The sequence below is a fragment of the Condylura cristata genome, unplaced genomic scaffold (genome assembly GCF_000260355.1).
Source record: "Condylura cristata isolate star-nosed mole 26May11 unplaced genomic scaffold, ConCri1.0 scaffold00018, whole genome shotgun sequence".
Classification (NCBI taxonomy): domain Eukaryota; kingdom Metazoa; phylum Chordata; class Mammalia; order Eulipotyphla; family Talpidae; genus Condylura; species Condylura cristata.
In genome coordinates this window covers 25,662,784-25,682,827 of record NW_004567119.1, presented here as the reverse complement: position 1 = coordinate 25,682,827, position 20,044 = coordinate 25,662,784, and positions in this window count along the sequence as shown.

Here is a 20,044-nt window from a genome sequence, read left to right as displayed (position 1 = left end):
CCTCCCCTTTTCCTGGGCACCCCCATGTTACAGTCCCACACAGAACACAAAGTGGATAGGTAAGAAATATTCTGTATCCTACACCAAAGGAGAGAACTAGGCACATTTGATTCTTATGCCTTCTTCACAAACTATACCTGGGCTATTTTTAAGAAGAGGAAACAGAAAATATTTAAAGAAATTGATCACTCAGGTTTTGACCTGAAAGGTCGTCAGTCCTTCTACAGCATTTCCTCCTATTCCTTCATATCCTGAAAAAAAAAAAAAAATGCTTAAGACCCACAGATTAATCCCCAGCTATGGAGAACGGGGCAGTACCTGGGTTGGAACTCTTTCAATGATGACAGAATTAGAAACATTTCTAAAGCTTCGAGTTGGGTACTTCTGCTCTAATATTACATAATCATGTGTAGTAGGCATCACCCAGGAGTGAACTATTGAAAGTGTTCACAAAAGAGACCAGTTTGCTCATTCTGGGAGACGCAGGATGGAACATCATACCTCTCATCTCCAGGCATGCATTGTGGTCAAACCTTGAGGCCAGATAACATCCCCACTCTGCCTGCCAAACTTCCAAAGGGAAAGCTGGATTCCTGGTATAGTCTTGGACAGTGACTCTTGAAATGTGATTCCTTAAGCAGCAGCAGTGGCAGAAATTCGGAGCCTGGTGGAAACACAAATTCTACAGCCAATCCCCAACTCATTGAATCTAAAACTGAGGGTGGAGTCCAGTAATCTGTGTTTTAACAAAGAAAAACTCCACAGAGGATTCCAGGGCACATTAAAGCTTGATAGTCACTGAGCATCCCCCTGTGCCTTTAAAATTCCATCATCCATTGGTCCAATAAATCAGCTAAACCACAAATATTTAGTGATCACCAGCTGAACTGGGCTTAGTAGAACTATAGAAGAACCTTCTCCACCCTCAAGGAGTTACCTACAGAGACGAAACAAACAAAGAACAATCTGCAATAGCACACAATCTCATGCAGCATTGTTTGGGTCAGAATGATAGAGAGAACTGTGGTGTTGTCACATATGGTTAGCAGAAATCTGCTAATTATAATTCAGGTGAGCAGACAAAATGCATAGTCAAACACTACTTCAAACAGCACAAAACAGTATAGCAGCCAATGACTGGCCTAAAGCTAATTCCTGAGAACGGGATGGTTCTTGGAAAAAAAGCATAAAGGACCTGAATTTAAAATCACAAACAATTCCAGATTCTACACATAATTGTGTTTGGCTGCAAACCAAAAACTTGCATGCTCTGCGTGGGAAGTGCTTTTGGTCATGCATCAAACCATACTCATGCTTGTAGACAGTGGTCGTCATATTTAAGGATTCCAATCTCATAGTCTGAGCAGATGACTAAACAGACGGGTCAGTGTCATAGATAAAATTCAGCATTTTGTGTTGACCCGGTCATCAGGGATTAAGATGTCACACTTGGTCAACAAAGAATTGACTGTCAATTCGCCAATTCACTGAATGCCTTCTGTATATAGAACACTTATTGGCTATCGTACCCACATTTGAGAAGTACAAAAATGTCACAGAGATGCCAGAAACAACAAATAACCAATTAAAAAGCACAAAAATCAGAACCATGTCAATACAGACTGAACAGTCTTAACTAAGCAACCTTATCCAAGGAGTAGCTGGAACTGGATCCTGTTAGTGAAGGAAAATGGAACTAAAGTATGGAAAATCAACAGAAGGTAAAGACGGGAAAACAGAGTGAATAATGGTGGGAGGCCAGAGGGGGAAAGGACTTAAACAAAACCAAGAACACAGAACACGGATTTTCCTGAGAATAAAAACAGACCAAGCAATAAAGAGGGATGGAAAGGCCTAGGGGTTTTAAGACTAGTCTAGAAAGGCAGCTATGTTATTCTAAAGCATATAAGCAGAACTCAAGACAAAATTCTGGAAAGGACAATGCCACAAGAGCAGTGATGCCTGCAGATCACTTCCTGTTCCTCACAGCACTGAGAGCTGGAAGATTCCATCTTGTTCATGGTTGTGGAGTTTGAGACAAAGGTGAAGAGTAGCATAGTGGGATAGTAGCCAGCAGCAGGGCTTAGTCAGGGTGTCTCAACCCCAGTTGCACTCGAATCACCAAATATCGAACCCAGGCCTATGACAAGACATTTGGCACCTTTTGATCATTCTTCCAACATTTCTACTGTAGCACCAGAGCTCAAAGTCATTGACCTAAAGTTTTGGTTCTAAAGAAAAGAAAGAAAGGAATACCCTGGCAGTAAAGGTCAATTGTCTCTGATATCAGCACTAACAAGGAGGTCATTTCATTGTATTGATGATTGAGGGGTTCGCACTCCCTTCTTCCTCTCCCCACCATTTCCCACTTCTCATGGTCCTCTGCCTCACTCAAAGTTGCAAACATTTGGTGAAAGTATTTGACAAAATGATGAGTCACAAATAGACCTTGTTAAATTTGACTTCTGTAGTCTTCTCTGGAGGACCTTTGTAAGGGAGAAAGGTTGCCCCGAAACCCATTATTGATCTTGCGTGTGTGTATCTGCCATTGAATCTTAAGCACATGGGTGAGGACTCGGTCAGGCTGCCCAATTGGGTTGCCGTGTAACACCTCCACGTTTCTTCAACTATGCCAGAGTAAGGAGAGGCCAACCTCTATTTTGGAGAAAAGGTGCAAACTTAGAACTGCATAAAAAGCAAAAATCTAGCCCATAATCTTAACCCTTTGCAATAATCATCAGTATCATCCGGCGTGTCCATTGCCCCACTCTGGCCTTAACTGTCACCCCCTTTGTTCCTGAACTACTGCAGCTGCCATATGAACCACCCAGCTTCACCTAGTCTATCTGCCTAATCTCTGACTAGCTAAGCAGCTCCTGTCTCTTTTGTCTCCTTTACAGTTTATTTTCCTACCCTAAGATCCTGATTTCTCAGTTCAAATGTTCCCTTATCAGAAAACCTCCCATAACTACTCTATCTGAAAGAGCAACCCCAACTCCAGCACTACTCGGGACCTTTGGGTCCTTACCTGTTCAATTTTGCTTTTGAACACTTAGTGTTACCTGGTGTGTGTATGTGCCCATTTCTTGGCTCATGGTTTGATTTCTCTCACCTAAGTGGAAGGTCCATGAGAATGAGTACTGAATCACCACTATGTACACAGCATATAACACAGTGCCAGGAAAGTGATGGGCCCTTAATGTGTATTTGTTGAAGGAGTGAATAAGTAGATCAACTGACATGTGTATATAGTGTCTTCTTTGAACATGTGTTGATGCTTCAGTTCTGACTGATCACAAACAGAACTCCTTGATGGGGCTGAATGCACAACATCTTCAGCATCAAGTACCTCTCCCTGCAGCCGGGAGGTTGCTATGAGGGGCATTGCAGGTAGAGTTGACCTTTGTGTATGCCGTCATCCTAATCATTCACTGTTCTGTGCAAATCTGCTGAAACCATAGTCTCAGCGGCTCTCCAACCACAATGATCATACATAAAGATGCCTCACCACAAATCAGGATGATTTTCATCTGCCTTATGCTGATAATCTTATCCCCAGTTCCTCCTCTTTTTCCAAGTCTCCTGACCAGGCTAGAACTTTCCTTTTTCCACTTGCATAATCCCAGCCTATGATTGCTTTACTTTATAATTAACATTCTGCAATTTCCCACCAATAAGAGCTCCCTGGTTGATGACAACCATGATGATGATAGGTTGACTCACAGTATTTCTCTAGCCATTTATGTGCAGTTTGTCAGTGACCAAGGTTTATTGACTGTCATGGGCAGTACAGGATGCCCATGAGGGAAATGATAAAGGTTTGTGCAATTGCTATGTCCACAGAAAATACTGGATAAAATGTGCTGAATGACTCCTTATGGAATTCTTGTTCTATTGTCACAATCTTATTCATACCTTCTTTGGTTAATTTCTATGCTGTATCCAAGGCATATTTTATAAAGATGTTCATTTCAATCTAGCGAAAATAGCTGATGTTCAAACTAGGAATAAGAGAAAAACCAGATAACAAAAGCATTGAAATTTTTCACCAGAAAGCATAAAATAACTGGGAAACTGGTTGACTCTCACCAACATGTTTGGGACTGCAACAACACAAGAAATCTGTCCCCACTCTATAAACGCAGTATTTCAGATTCAACTTCTTTAACAATGTTGAATTGTGTTCTTCCATATACACACGCACGCACACACCCACACACAAGAGATGTTCGGTTAAGAGAAGATGTTGAGATGGCTTAAGTAAGATTGAAAATGCCCCATATTTTGTTTGTTTGGTTTTATTTGTTTGTTTATGCATATAGAACTGGGGCACAGGCCAGAGGTGCAGGGTTGGTGAGAGGATTCACCAGAGACAGAATGGGGAGCAGAACAGGCAGATTGACGAAGTACACTGCTGAGGGGAGCAGCAGGTGAGACAGGAGAGGTCTGCTGTGCCATGTGGGTTACCTTCAGGGCGGGGATGGAACTTGCACTGAAATGGCCAAGGCCAGCTTTGCAGTGCTGTGTTTTAACCCACTGCACCACCAGGTAGGGCCGTCCCACATTTTGTAAAGGGCAGCGCTATAGCCCAAAGCAGGCATTCATCCTTCCAGAATCTTTGCAGACAGAGCTGGTTGTATCATGTGGCACAGGACAATGAGAGGAAAGTGGAAGGAGGTAGCCTGACTGTCCTAACAGGCTGAATGCAGCCCACGCCTCTTTCCCCCGTTCTCAGCCTTGACAATAGATAACACACCTGTGGGGTAGAGCAGTTAGCTTGTACCCAGGAGAAGGCAAACAACATGATCATTATAGTGGAGCATGGGGGTTAGAAGTCTGTGCTCTCAGTGGCCTCCTGAGTGCTCTCCCCCAAGCCTCAATCCACAATCTTGTTGAAGCTGCTGCTCAGTCTGGTTTCTGTTACATGGGTGTTCTGTCATGCCAGCTGAAAGGAGGGACTTCCCAAGTTCCTGCTGGTGGGTGAGTTGATATGGATATTCCAGGAACATCCTAAATAATTCTTCTTTTCTTTTCTGGTTGTTTTAGCCTCTACTACTCCATCAACCTGGTTCATATCACTATAATTAATTGTAAAACATTTGTTTCTTAAAAATAACATTTTGAAGTTTTCATCGACTAGCACACCTTAATATGACTGTAGCATTATTTTCATCTTAGGCTCTAAGTACTATTTGTTAGTTATCTATTTAAAGTCTATGGTGTCTTGGGTCTTCCCTGGTGGTTCAATGGGTTAAAGCACAGCACTATGAAACTATTGCAGCCACTGCAGCACAAGTTCAATCCCTGATCAAGGAGCTGCCCTACACAGCATGGCAGACCTCTCCTGACCTGCCCACTGCTCCTCTCAGCAGTGTATTTCGATCTATCTACCTGTTCAGCTTCCCACTCTGTCTCGGATGAATCCTCTCAACCCCTCACCTCTGGCCTGTATCCCAGTTCTAAATAAGTCTTTTAAAAAAATATTAAAGTCAATGATGTGCGCCCTGGAGGAAGGAAACCTCAATCACAGTGTTAACACATAGGTTTCACATCATAGAACTGGGTTTGAATCTTGTCTCAACCCTTGACAAGCTTTGTAATCTTCAATACACTAGTTCCTTCCTCTCTTTCTGTACCATAAATCCTGTGCTCCTTCATTCAAAACGGCAGCTGCCACGTCCTACAGCAGACACTCATGTCCTGGCCTTTCTCCCCAACTGTATGGTGAACATTTTGCAATTAGAGGCAAGTCACTTCCATGAGTCCCTTCTCCACAGCACAGACCCCACCCCCTCGACCTAGGGGATTTTCAATGCATATGTGTTGAAGTCATAAATAAACAACAAATCCCACAGCTGACTAATCAACTTCTCAAAAATGACATTTCCCAACAAAGGGAGTTTAGAAAACATGAAATTTGAAGATATGAGAAGTAGCTGAAAGGTGACCACCCTGAGCCGTCAAAAGGAGTAATCCCCCGGAATACACCCACCAAACCAGCAATGGACACAGCATCTCCCACAGGAGGGCTCTGGGCCTACTCAGTCTTTCTCTTGTTGCTTTTTAGCACAACACATGGAAATTTAAGAGGCTACTCAATGGAATTCAAAGTCAGTTGGAAAGAACATGACACCCCAGACCTCAAGTCCATTACGTTCGTTAGGCTTGGCTTCTTTCCTGCTCAGGAATGGAGGGTGTGCAGGAGGTAGAATCTCATTCTCTGGACAGAGACACAAACATTAGTGTCTCAGGGCCACTTGCACTGAGGTCTCCAAGAGCAAGCGGTGCAGAAAGGATGGTGGAGTTGCTGCTGCTTCTCCAGCAGGCTCCTCTGTGCCACTTTCTTCAAAAGCAAAGGCAAACTAGAAAACTCCTCCAGTACCTGGGGAGGCAAGCAAGAGCCAGTGAGTGACAGAGAAGATTACTGCTGAGAGCTTTTCACCGGGCACTGTGCAAATCATTTCCAGCACCATCTTGCAGTATCCTCGTGCAATGCGAGCTACCACAGTCTAATCCACAGATGCAGGAACAGAGGCCTAGAAAGGAAATTGTCCAGCAAGAGTGGGAAAGATAAAGGACCCAGGTGGCATGATGAACAACCCCAAAGAACCTAGTGTCTAGTTGGAAAAATACTCCCATGCACACACATACATGAACTCACATGGAGGCACATATGGCCTCACAGACATGTCCTATATTCAGTGCACATGTTCACACATTCATATCTATACAGACATCATTCACATATATGTTAACATGCATGTGTATAATACACATACCCACTCATATACTTAGTTGTACACACATATATTCATATACATGTATATACATTGCACCCACCTCTGTATGAACACACATACCACATGTGTGTATACACTCAAGTGGCATCCAGTCTAAGACAGCTCTCCTCTTCCCTTTTCTGTTTCTTATAATTTCTTATTTGAATTAGTCAAGTAAGCTCTCTTAGAAAAATCACAGTATGTTTAAAGTTTCTGCAAAGAGCAGAGACATAGAAAGATTTTTCAGTCATGAATTGATGTTTTGTATGGGATTTTTAAGTTATCAATTAATATATCTCATTTTCCTGACCTCCTGAAATGATGTTTTGATCCAAGGAAATTACTAGTCTCGGTTTGGTTTTGCTAAAAGTCGAAAGAATACAGACAGAGAACCATCCACCTATTTCAGACTTGGAAAAAAAAAAAAACCTTTCATTTTATGGGACTGTTTTCCTATAGAACAAATAGAACATATTTCTTTTATTACACACGATGTCACAGACAGCAAGGAGACTATCCTTCGAGAGCTTCTATTTGAAGTGGTTCAGTGAAATGATGAGTTGCATTCTCAGTGCTCTTTTCCAGGTTCTGAGCTATTTTCCACTTTTTTCCTTTCCCACAACTAACACAAGGAAAATGGACTGTGGGTCAGGTAATGTAAGCAACAGACAGGGAAATGATTGCCAAAAATGTAACCACCCCATCCACTCCAAAGGAAAATATTCATTAAAGTGACACATGTTAATAGAATTGAACTCCAAACACTTGTTTGGACATCCAGATGTCGGAAAGTGCCATATCCTGATTAGCTGAAATAGTCTAAGTTCTTTCAGATCTTCCTTCCTTATTTTGATTGCAAGTCAAGTTTCAGGAAAATTCTTTCCCACTACTGTCTACTGATCACATCACTAAGGCATGTAAAAATCTGTCTTGTTTCCTATAAGAAGAAATGGAAGGCACAACCACAAATATTTGTGTAAATGTCACCATGTACTATTGGAAGCTTTGTTCAGTCCGGTGGAGAGTTCTTGCAGTGAGTCCTCCTCGCTGGATGGTCTGCAGCCGCTTCCGACACGACACGGAGGCCACGCCAGACACACCCACGCCCTCACTCACTTGCCCTCAGGTTTTTTAAAAGCAACAATGATTTTCCACTTCTTTGATCCTCCTTCTGAAGTTCAGAGGGGAGGTGTGTGCTCACCAGGAGCGATTTTAAGCCAGGGGCAGAGAAAGAATGAGGGGCTGTTGTTGGCCATCACCAGCAGTAAAGGGAATCCACAGAAAGAAAAACACAGTGGGATCAAGGCCAGCCCAGCACCCCAGCCTATCAGTTACTGGAGAGGAAGAAAAGTGAGAAGCAATACTCAGCTTTAACTCTTTCCTGGCATACCCTGAGCCAGATGCCCGGAGTTTCATTTTTATGGAATTAGATCATACATAGGACCAAGCTCGCTGTTCACTCACTTGTCACCAAATAGCAAGAATGTGGTGTCTTAACATGGAAAGAATGTCATGCCCTAAACATTTATTTCTGACCATGTCTTTCCCAGCCTTGAGATCAAAACTTCGGCTAATAGATAAGCATAGGTCGTGGAACCTTTTTGCTACTCACTCTTTACGTCCCCTGCTGGAGTGCCCCTGCTTGCCCAGCCTGGCACAGTCAGGCAGAGTTTAGCCTGGCAGGGGCTGCAGTGATCTTTAACCTCAGTTATGTTTGTCCAAGAAGTCTGCCTCGCATTTTCTCACAGCCATTCATCCCTCTGGTAGGAACACGATTCCTCACGACATCTTCCCTGGGCTTGCTGGTGTTTCGAGGAAAACCATTCTGTATTTATGAACTGAGTTAAGATTGCGTTTCTCCAACTCTGTTACCCAGCCATATTTCCATATGCAGTGTGTGCATATCAGGAGAAGTGGGAGGGATCCATTGGTGTTTCCAAGCACTCGGGCTAGCCTGCATTATCTTTGGACAACAACGTCATTAAATGCCAGAAGTGGCCCAACTGCCATACTGGTGCTTGAGGAATGATTCACCACAACAAAAATCAACAGTTTCTTGCCCAGTAGTTAAATGTATTGGTCCCCAAAGAGTCTATCCTGTCGATAAAATGGTACTTTCTTACAGAGGAAGTTCCCGACTGATCATTTCTCCATAGGCTGTCTTTTAATATCATGACTGCCTTCCCAAACCCATGACTGGCCCTTGTCATGTGGTGACCCAGCAAGAAACCAGAGGATTTGTTTGATGTCACATTTTCTCAAAATTCAAAAGAGAAAAAGAGAGAAATCCTTAATGATGAAATGGAAAATTGGCCAAAATGAGCCACCTGACTTAATTTGTTATGGCACACATAAAAAGTTTTATTTTGGCCAAAGACAATTTCATTAACAACTTTTCCCAAAAGATGTTTGCACAAACATATATGTATATATTGTATGTATATATTGTATGCATAGGTGTAAATTTGATGTTTCATTCTCTTAGTACAAATATCAGTGTTTCCCCAATTGGAAGAAATTGGTTGTAGATACACACCAGTGTTTTCTTTTTCTCTAATTATTCCCAAGAAGGAAAAAAAACCCACAATAGTCAACTTCCTGTCCAGACTCATTTCAGGGGTACAGTTCCATGACTTTATGTGTCATAGACATGACTGCATCAGTCTCAGCCAGCCAGTGCTGTCTTAACAGATAAGTCAGTATGAGCACTAGTCTCCCAGGTTACTAGCAGGAGGCTGTGCGAGGTTCCAACCCCCCTGGAAGCTCAGACTCATTCCTTATGTTGACTTGAACTGACTCACACTGACTAGGACTTACTCCCTCCTACTGAGAAACCATCCTTCAAAGAAGACACTGAGATCTCTCTCTAAGGATTTGGAAACCTTAAAGCGCCATCATTGTTTTTTCTCCAATGTTCATTGGGCTCTTTCTTTCCTTTTTTAGCTGACATCATAAAGTTCTTATTATAAAAAAAAAAAAATTGAGGTAATGTTGGTTTACAGCAGTGTGTATGTTACACACCCCAAGCAGGCCAATCTCCATCACATCGACTACCTACTGGCATACTTTGACCAGCAAGCCCCCCAACACTACCCCTTCAGACACATTTGTAGGGTTTTTTGGGTTTGCCTTTCTGTTTCTTTCTTTCTCTCTGCTCCACTTCTGAGTGAAATCGTTCCATATTTGTCCTTCTTCCGACTTGTTTCACTTAGCATAACTCATCCCCGACTCAGTTCTGTCCATGTTGTTGAATATGGTAAGAGACCATCATTTCCTATAGCTGAATCATATTCCAGTGTGTTTCTTAGACCACATCTAGCTGACCCACTCAGGTCATAGGTATTACAAATGTCTCAACAATCCCCTTCTCTTATCTGCTCTGTTCTAACCAGACCTCACCAAGCAGCATTCTAATTGGGAGTTTTTCCCCTTGGGGGGAAAAAATCCCCAGAAACTACAAATAGAATAACATACTATTGACTAACTAGTACTATTATAATAGAATCAAAGATATTAAAATATATTCCATCAGATATAACTTTACCTTTTTGGCCAAGATTACAGTTCAGCCACTGTGTGATGAAAGTGCTCACTTGTTTCTGTTTTGCTCATACCACACTTTTAGCTTTTTTGATAGTGTGTGGCTTAATACCTAACAAAAATACAAATAAAACACTGCCTTTCTTTTGACTCCCGCATAGCTCCAGTAATTCTCCTAATTTACTCATGAAAACATCCAGTTCACTTTTTTGGTCAAAATATTTCCCCAAGAGAAGATGCCCAAGATGAACTAGATAACTTTTAATGGGAAATTTTTTTTATGAGAACCAAATCTGTTGACACATTTGGTTATTCTAATCCTTGTCAATCATGACTCATATATGAATAATGTTTTTTTCAGGATCATTATGTTAACACAGGGTCCTGACAGGGGGACGGTGAGAACTACAGTTGTTGATCTCTATCTGCCAACTCAGGATCCCCTTAAGCATCAGAAGAAAGAAAGCAAGCAAGAGGAATGAGAGGAAATGAGAAAGGGAAGGAAGGTGGAGAAACAGTTCTTTCATATGTATGAATAAGCAAAATTAAAATACTGAAATCATTGAAGGCTTACCTAATTCATGTCCTGTTGGAAGAAGTTCCCATCAGACCCCCAAATCATCCACATTAGCTGTATTACTGAGTGCACTCCCCCCTTTCTGACCTGGCTAGCATTAGCTTAAATACAGAAAACTTCACCCCAAATATATTTGTTCATAGTTTGAATAAAATCATTCACATTTCATTAAGCTCAGTAGTTTTCAGTAGCTTTCCTAGTACCTTGAGTTTTCTTCCCACGAATGATGTCTCTTGGTCTTTAAAATAACCAGTAAAAGCCATTGATTTAATTGTTAAAGTAACAGCCAAAAACACTCAGGTCTTGTTATTTTGGCCCTTAGCAACATCCATCCTAGTTTGTTGAAGGGTGGGAAAGGCTAAGGAAAAAGCGAAGAAAAGCAGAAACCTGCTGGGCATTATTCTAATCAGGCCTTTCCATTTGGCACCAGGCACAGACCAGAGGCTGTTCTGCAGGGCACTGGTCCCCGGGGTGCTGGGGAGGAGAATAGCAGCAGAGCAGGTGGCGGGACACCATTCAGGGGGACTTTCATTTGCTTTGTGCCAGAACTGGTGGGCAGCTAAAGATCCCCTAAACTTGCTCTGGGACTGCTCAAGTAGTATAAAGCCAAGGAGTCTTCAGTGCCTCCAGACCAGGCTGCTCGGAGCAACCTGAGAAAGAGCTCAGAAAACAATGGCCTTTGTCTAAGGAGAGTATCACTACTGAGGCAGCAGGCAGCGAGAAATGCCTACCCTTCCTTCAAGCAGTAACACAATCTCCCTCTTGAAGGGATGTGAAAAGGGCCTCGCTGCATGGAAGCTCAGAGGGAGATTTGCACTGCACTTTTCTCTTTTCTTTTTTGGTCCAAAGACTACTCAGGCTGCAAAGAGGAACCACTAAGGATTATGGAAAGAGGCAAGATGGTGGGGTGCAGAGGAAAGAGCGTGTGGCACCAGATGCGGGAGCCCTGACCCAGCTGGGAAGACACAGTATAACTTCAGCAGCTCTAGGTTGTTGCCACTGAAATATGACTCAGGTTGTGAAAAGTTGATTTAGGTGAAACCATTGAAAGATGAGGCCAGAGCTGGCACTGAAGAAAAACGACTTTGCTCTCTTTTTAGGAGACCAATGATTTATCCATTAGGCCACTGGGGCTTCTTTTTCTGCCTTTTTAAACTGGATCAAAACCTTGGCTTAAGCAAAACTATCAGCATCCCCAGAAGCTGGCAAGAATTAGAATATATTGTTTAAAACAAGTGATGTTTGCCTTCTTTAACCTTGTGATCCTCCATCTAATCATTTCACCTATGACCCTTCAACTTGACCTTGTATTTTGTGACTCTTAGAGCTGACCATTGCATCCTTCTTTTTCTGTCTCTAATTGAACCTTCAACTTTTATCCCTACTCTGGATATTATTTGGGTTTCTGCCTAAATCTGTTCTACCCAAATCTGTGTTCTCCGGTGAGAGGATTCACCAGAGACAGATTGGGGAGCAGAACAGGCAGATCGACAAAGTATACTGCTGAGGGAGCAGCAGGTGGGTCAGGAGAGGTCTGCTACGCCATGTGGGTCACCTCCAGGGCAGGGATCGAACTCATACTGAATCGGCTTTAGCTTCTTAGTACTTTATCCCACTGCATCACAAGGGAGGGCCCTGTTCTTTTAAATTTTTAAGTTAACAGATTAATTTGTCTCCAACTCACCTGGCATTATCAGATTCTGAGACTTATGAGATTCATCAGATACCTGGTATCATCAATATTGGTGCCCAGCTATGTAGGACAACACACTTGGCTGAACTGATGTGAGCCATATTCTGTGAGGTGTCTCCCTTTCATCTGTGACAAAAGTCATTGCTGAGGGGGAGAAAAAAACAGTGCAATCAGAAAAATAAATTCTGATCTCTGGAATTGGGAATCAAAATAGCTACCAGAAATTGAAGCTGTCAAACTGACTGAATTGTTCATTGTTTACCAAAATGATAGTCTGAGAAGAAAAAATTAAACATACAGTATAAAAATATTGAACAGAAACACTAAGCCAATAAAACATAATTTATAATATAGAAAGCTAACACATAAATAAAATGTAGGTAAAAGGAAATGGGTGGCAGAATTGCTAGCATTTGATACTGGATTTATTGGCAATGCAGGGAGTAGAAAGACATAAACCGACTCAAAAACTTCCGGAAAATCTTGCATACAAATCTACTCTGAAAGGTGCCTGGTATTAAACCTGAGCAGCCTCTCATGAATAACCAGATTGGGATGCCATTATGGCAGAGACAGAAGTAGTCACTTTCCCTCCAGCTGAGAAATCAGGCAGGTCACTGAGTGAGAACCTCAGTGGCCCAAAAAACTAAGTGTAGAAAAAGGGTGAAAAGTTGTGTATTCAGGTCTTCCCTCTTGGGTCTGTCTGCCCCTCTGTTGCATCCCAGGACTTAACACAGACATAGCACAGGGACGAGACTCAGCAAGAGTTCATTGAATACATTTGCACACTACTCATGAGGGTGATCATTCCTTTATCTTTTTCATCTTTGTCAGTTACTCATTATTCATTCATGCAAATACTATGAATCAATGACTTCACTAGATCAGGGGAATAAAAAAATGTGGTCTACACAAACTTGATTCCTTTTTATGGAGAGCTACTCCAGTTGAAAACAGACATTAACCAGATAATTACATAGAAATGCTATATACAAATTTAAATGAAGGTACCTATGAAGAAGGAGAAGGTAAAACAATGAGAAGAGAAACCCCAACTTGGTCTTGGCTAAAAGATGAGAAAACAAATTCCAGAAGCTTTCGTGCAGCACTGACTGTTGAACTTGTATCTGAAAAAAAATTAGCAAACAAATGGGCAAAGATGGAAAAAAACATTTTGCCCCCTGGTCATAGCAACTAACGCATAGAACAAAGCATAACAGATGGGAGAGAATTTTGAAAAGAGGTGGTGGGTACTGGGGCACAGAAAGGGAGAAGGGAATGCAGGGAGCAAAGTCCATGAAGCCATAGTCTGGGTAACAGTGAGAATTCCCATCCCCATCCATAGCAGTGAGATACTGTAGTGCAGGACACTGCTCTGAGCTGAGCTGAACATGCCTAGAAGGCGCCATCTCTGTCCCTCACCTCCATCATATAAAGCTGTACTTTGTGAAAATACAACTACGTGATTGAAAAAGCAGTTCATATATGTCTTCTTCCAGGGACCCAGTGAGTTGCTCACAGGTGTTCAAAGAAAAGGAGGATGGCTGAATTGGAAAATCAGAAGGGCCAGAAAGCCATCCCAGAAGAGGTAAATCTTGACCTTGACAATAAAGAGGGTGGAGGGCGGGGAAGGACAAGCCACATGAAGTTCCCAAGTACGAAGGCCAGAGAAGAAAATTGGCAAGGATGCTTGGGGAGTCAGCCTAGAACACCTGATAGTGTCAGATGAAAACAATATTTTCAGATGAATCCTCACATAAAAACACATAATGCCATGTGACTGATTTCAGCTGTGCTTTTCCCTATATTCCGTCCAGAGAGAGGATGACACGCATCAGTTTATTTGCTTGTGTATCCATCCCACAGAGATTAGCTTAGCAAATGCACAGTGTGCTTGTAAATATTTACATCTGCAAACAGAAGGGGCTACATCTGTTCACAGATATTAACTCAATATGCAAGAGAATGAACCAACAAAGACTGAACTGTACTTAGTTATTTGTTCTGTATCCCTCCAGATCAACTGAAGGCATATCCCTGCACTTAGTTGTATCTGTCTTTCAAACCAGTTTCAAGTACTTTCTCATCATACAATAATGTTAATTTAACTGTTTCCAGAATATTCATCAAGTCACTGCCAAAAGGACCTTTGTGAGCTGTGATTTTGTTATCTCCATTTCACAGCAGAGGAAACTGAAGCACGGAGGAGTGGTAACTTAACAGGGCAAAGGTGGTTAATAAAATAAGTCGCGATTTGAACCCAGAACATCAGGCTTCCCAGTCCCACTCATGTTTTCCAGCATACTGCCTCTTTAATGTACAAAAACCAGAAAAAAAGACAAACCTAGATTGAAACACAGAGTGAATGCTTTCTTTGTGTAGGCCACACACCATCGCTGTCTTTATTGCTCCACTGTTGCAATATGTCAACAAATGAGCTGGCTGGGTTTGACCCAAAGCAGTCCTGACCCAGCCTTAAGATAAGCCACCATTGCAAATCACCAAAAGAATCACCTTTTGTGTATTTTTGTAACATGAAAAGGATTTTTGCTTTTTCTTCTTTTTAGTTCCCATTTATTCATGTATTTATTCCACATGCTCTGTGCCAGGCACTTTTGTAGATTAAAGAGATACCAGTGAGCCAGGTAGTTTCTCACTTCCTAGGGCTACATTCCAGTAGAAGAGACAGAGGACAGTGAACAAATAGTAGACATGCTGGGTAGCTGATAAGCTCTCAGGTGGAGATAAGTACAATGAAGAAGAATATACCCCTGGGTAAGGGACCAGAGACTGACCATGGCTGGTCCGGTGGAGAGCAGGCCAGGGAAGACCCTGCTGGGGAGATTAGTGTGACAGCCCTGGCAGTCTGGACCCTAGTAAGATTGCCTAACACTGTGTAGTTTGAAAAGGACTGAGCCCTCACCTACTTCCCCATACCAAAGCTAAGAAGCAAAGGGCCCAGCAAATACCGAGAAGGTGGATAATGGGATCACAATGCCAGGAAATACAGTAACAAAGGAATTTCCAAAAAGAGTGATACCAATTTCTACCAATTTCTGCCACTGGATAAAGAAAAGTAGAGCCTAAAGGAAAGGCTTTTATTGTTTAGTTTTCTAAGTAAAAAGACATCATACAACATGCTTTTATATGCATCGAAATAATCTGACAGAAGGAAAAATCATCGAAAACATAGGTTAAATACTTGTGTGTTTGATATTCATATCCATGGGTATCAGGGGTGCTAGTAAAATATTTTAGGTGTTATATGTAGAGTTGAGCAACACCAAGATATATAGGTACAGTTTAAGTGTTGTTTTCAGAGAACTCAGCCCAATGATTGTGACACCAAAGACCCAACTGATACACACCAGACTTTCACAAAAGCTGCCTGTGATCACTAGCTATTCTGATTGATTAATGTCATTCTAGTTATTATTTCATTGTAATTATCATTTCTGTTTAGAATTCATTATCATGCTCATGTTCACACATAGTGCTGAATCTTTTATTTTTTTTTATAGAAAATCTCAGCAATGAAATGAAAACCATGGGATTTAGAACAGTAGGTAAGGTTAGCAAGTTTCTGATCAATGGGTGATTGTAGTTAAAACATTCCTCACTTCCTCTACACATTTTGGGCCATTATTCAAGTTGCATGATGTAGGCATTTTTAGAAAAGTCAGACCCCTCCCAGTAGAATGATATCTCATTCCCAAACCATTGTGGGTTTTCTTAACTAATCTGTGAGTGACGTAGGCTCAGAGCAAATAAGCCTTTGTCCATGTAAGGGCTGACTGAGGGACCTGAATGTGCCTGGCCAGTGTGGAGATTTTTGTAGGGCTTATGACATTAGACCTTCTGGAAGGGCAACCACCAGCCACTGCATACCTGAGATACATGAATACCTTTGAGAGAAAGGATCTTGCTTGAAGGAAATTCCAGAATCATTTTCAAATTCCCAGGTCTGGAGACAAAATCAAAAATTCAGGAGACAGCATCCTTAAGTGCCTATAAAAAAACACAGAAAAAAATAATACCAGACTTCCCTAAGACATTTTCCATTCAGCATTTTCTCATGTTATTTTATATTCTAGAGCACATATAGATAGTGTTTAGTAAGACGCAGATTTTACTCTAAGAGAGCTGTTAGCTGTGTTTGATTGCTCACTTTGATAATCTAGTAAACTTTTATTATTGAGAACTTTATTTTAGTCAACAAGTATAAGGAGGAAAAAACAACTGGATATATTAGAGCACTGAGCTCCTCAAAGGCAGTACCCTTGCCATTCCTGTACCCCACCATTTGGGCAGGTGCTTGAGGAATGGAGGAATGAGGAAGGGAGCAAATGTACCCCAGAGGCCAGCTTTGGCTACATCCAATTTGATTTCTCACACACTGTTTGTGTTGAATGTAATGTCTATCTAGCTTCCCTTGCTTTTCTTTCCTAAAGAGTTAAGTCTGATTTCTCAAGCCAGATTTAGCTAACAAAGTCTCTAATGGTTCCTAAAATGTTGATACCTCAATACCAGAGATATTTATTGGGGATATTACTTTGTACAATGTAGCTTTTAGTTTTGACTGATTTACTTATTTAAAATTTTTTTTTATTTATTTATACATGCATGCAGAACTGGGGTACAGGCCAGAAGTGCAGGGGTGATGAGAGGATTCACCAGAAATAGAGTGGGGAGCAGAACAAGTGGATCAACGAAGTACACTGCTGATGGGAGCAGTGGGTGGGTCAGGAAAGGTCCGCCGCACCATGTGGGTCACCTCCAGGTCTGGGAATCAAACTCTCACTGAAGCAGCTGCAGCCAGCTTCACAGTGCTGCGTCCAACCTGCTGCACCATCAGGGAGGGCCCTGATTTAATTTTTACCAATAACAGACCGATTACTGCTCAGTGCCTCTCTCTCATCAGAATGCCGGTCCCCAGTGTGAGCGGGGCCAGTGTCCTGAAGACTGGAGATTCCAAGGTGTCAGATGTGGGTGAGTTCCTGGCTAGAGGCTGAGGCCTGAACTAGCAGGGGGTTATTTCAACAATAATTCTCTCCTCCATCATCATTCTCCTTGATGCTGCTAGCAATCATCCAGCTCAGGTCAGTATCGTAATCTTACTTTTATTTAACCTTGAAAATTTCTCTCCTATGCCTAGTCAATGAATTGACTATAGTTATAGCATTATTACCTAATGTTCAGAAGGCAATATCCTGGGCTGCTTTATTTTATTCCAGATACTTCCTGTAAAGATGATAATAACTGCTCATTCTCATAGAAAGATAGCCTGTCTCTGTTCCCGACTGTAGTGGGGCCTTCAGAAAGTCAGCACTTCTCTGAACATCAGTTTCCTTGAATATATAACAAGATCACTGGACCTGATAATCTTGAAATTCTTTTTAACTTTCAATGACTATGATTATTTAATACTAAAGAAATGTTCATTACTCAGCTAGAAAGAATCTCTGGCACCTACAAGTATATTTTGAAGGAAGTGAATTTTAGTAGTGAAATATGACCTTTGAAGTACCCTGAACAATCAGGGACATACTTTCCGATGCAAATATCCATTTGGTACAAGTGACATAAATTAAGCGATCTTGGAGAGTTGCAAGTAAATATAAAGGAAATTACATTTTCTGAGCTCTGCACCCAATTTTCCCAAGCCAGATACAAATAAGTACTTCAGTATGGTCAGAAACTTACTGTTTTTGTTTTTTTTTGTTTTTTTTTTTTTAATCTGATCTTCCTGCACTAGGAAAAGCAAGGCAGCAAGTGATGGAATGTGGGATTCAGAGCACAAACGGACATCCCAATCCAGTTATGACAATGGGGCTTATGATGTTAGTCACCTCCCTGACTACACAATTATATGGCCAAATCTAGAGACTGAAAAATTCCCAAGCAGTTCTCTCAGAACCTGTTTTTGGGACATCTATAACATTAGCCTTGCTGTGAACTTCAGAAAATATCCAAATGTTTCAGCAATCTGACATAACATCCATTTCATAATATTAGATGTCAGTAATCCAAAAAGCTATAACTCTAATTTTGGCCTAAATTACCACAAACTCACAATGTCTTGTGCTCACATAATGCCACAAAATGGCTCCAAAGCTTTCAAATCCCACCTGTGAGGGACAACAGAGAATACTCTCTACAAGTGCCAGCTCTGGAGTCCCAACTTGAGTTTGGGTCATGTTCTGCCCTTCACTACCTTGATGACCTTGGGCAAGTTGCTCTAGTGTCCTCATGTGTAAAATGGAGTCATCACATCAAGTTTCCAAGGCTGTAAAAAGAATTCAGTGAAGTTATACATGAAACAAACCACTTGGCAAGGACTCAGGTAAGGTGTCTAGCTCTTCATAATTATTTATCTTATCCACATTTACAGCAAAAGTCGAGAGAAAATTGGAGCCAACAAATTAGGTTGCTCAATCTCTGGATAATTAGACAGAGAGGCAGCAACCAGACAGTCACAACACTAAAGTCAATGGCACCATCAGCAATTGTAGCCCCTCCCCACGGCTTCTTCTGAGCTGGTGTCACAATATGGCATCATACTGAAACATGGTGATGGAGAAGCTACCCATCTCACCTATCCTCTTGCCTTTTTTTTTTTTTTTTTTGAGGTAAATGGATTTTCATAGGATCTTCCCCTTCAGATGTTGTTACTATACCACACCCACCACCAAAGCGTCCACAGTCCATGCTCGTAATCCATTGTGCTCCCTCCCCACTTTGTTGGCACCCCTCCCCCTTCCCTTCTGGTAATCTATATTCAGCTTTTTGGGGTTTGTTGTTAGTTTGGGTTCCTTGTATTCTACATAGAAGTGACACCATCCGGTATTTGTCATGTTCCTTTTGACTTATTTCGCTTAACATAATCCCTCCAGTTCCATCCATGTTGTGGCAAATAGCAAGACTTTACCTTTTTTGATAGCTGAGTGCAAAACCACAATGAGATTCTACCACACCCGTGAGAATGGCCCACATGGAAAAGACCAGAAACAACAGGTGTTGGTGAAGACGTGGAGAGAAAAGACCCACTGCCCCCTGCCCCGAGACTGTTGATGGAAATGGAGATTGGTCCCGTCACTATAGATAACCAGATGGAGGTTTCCCATCTTCCTACCTTATTATCAAAACAGGATTCCTTACCGGTAGATAACAACATCAGCCAGAAGCTGGGTTCTTACTCAGCCTGACCCCCCAAGGTATCACATGGATGTGGATGTTCACCACAAAATGGCTAAGCCCCTTCATGGCTTTAGAGAAGTTCCAAAAGATGCCAAAAGGAAGCACAATTCCTTCCTCTTGGGACCTTCTTGCGTGACAATGTGTTCTTCAGGAATTAAAATAGAAGCTTTGTTTATTGTAAACCTAAAACTGGCCAACAGGAAGTAGTGCCTTTGTACTATGACTTTTTGTGACTTTTCTGAACCATAAACTGTTCTT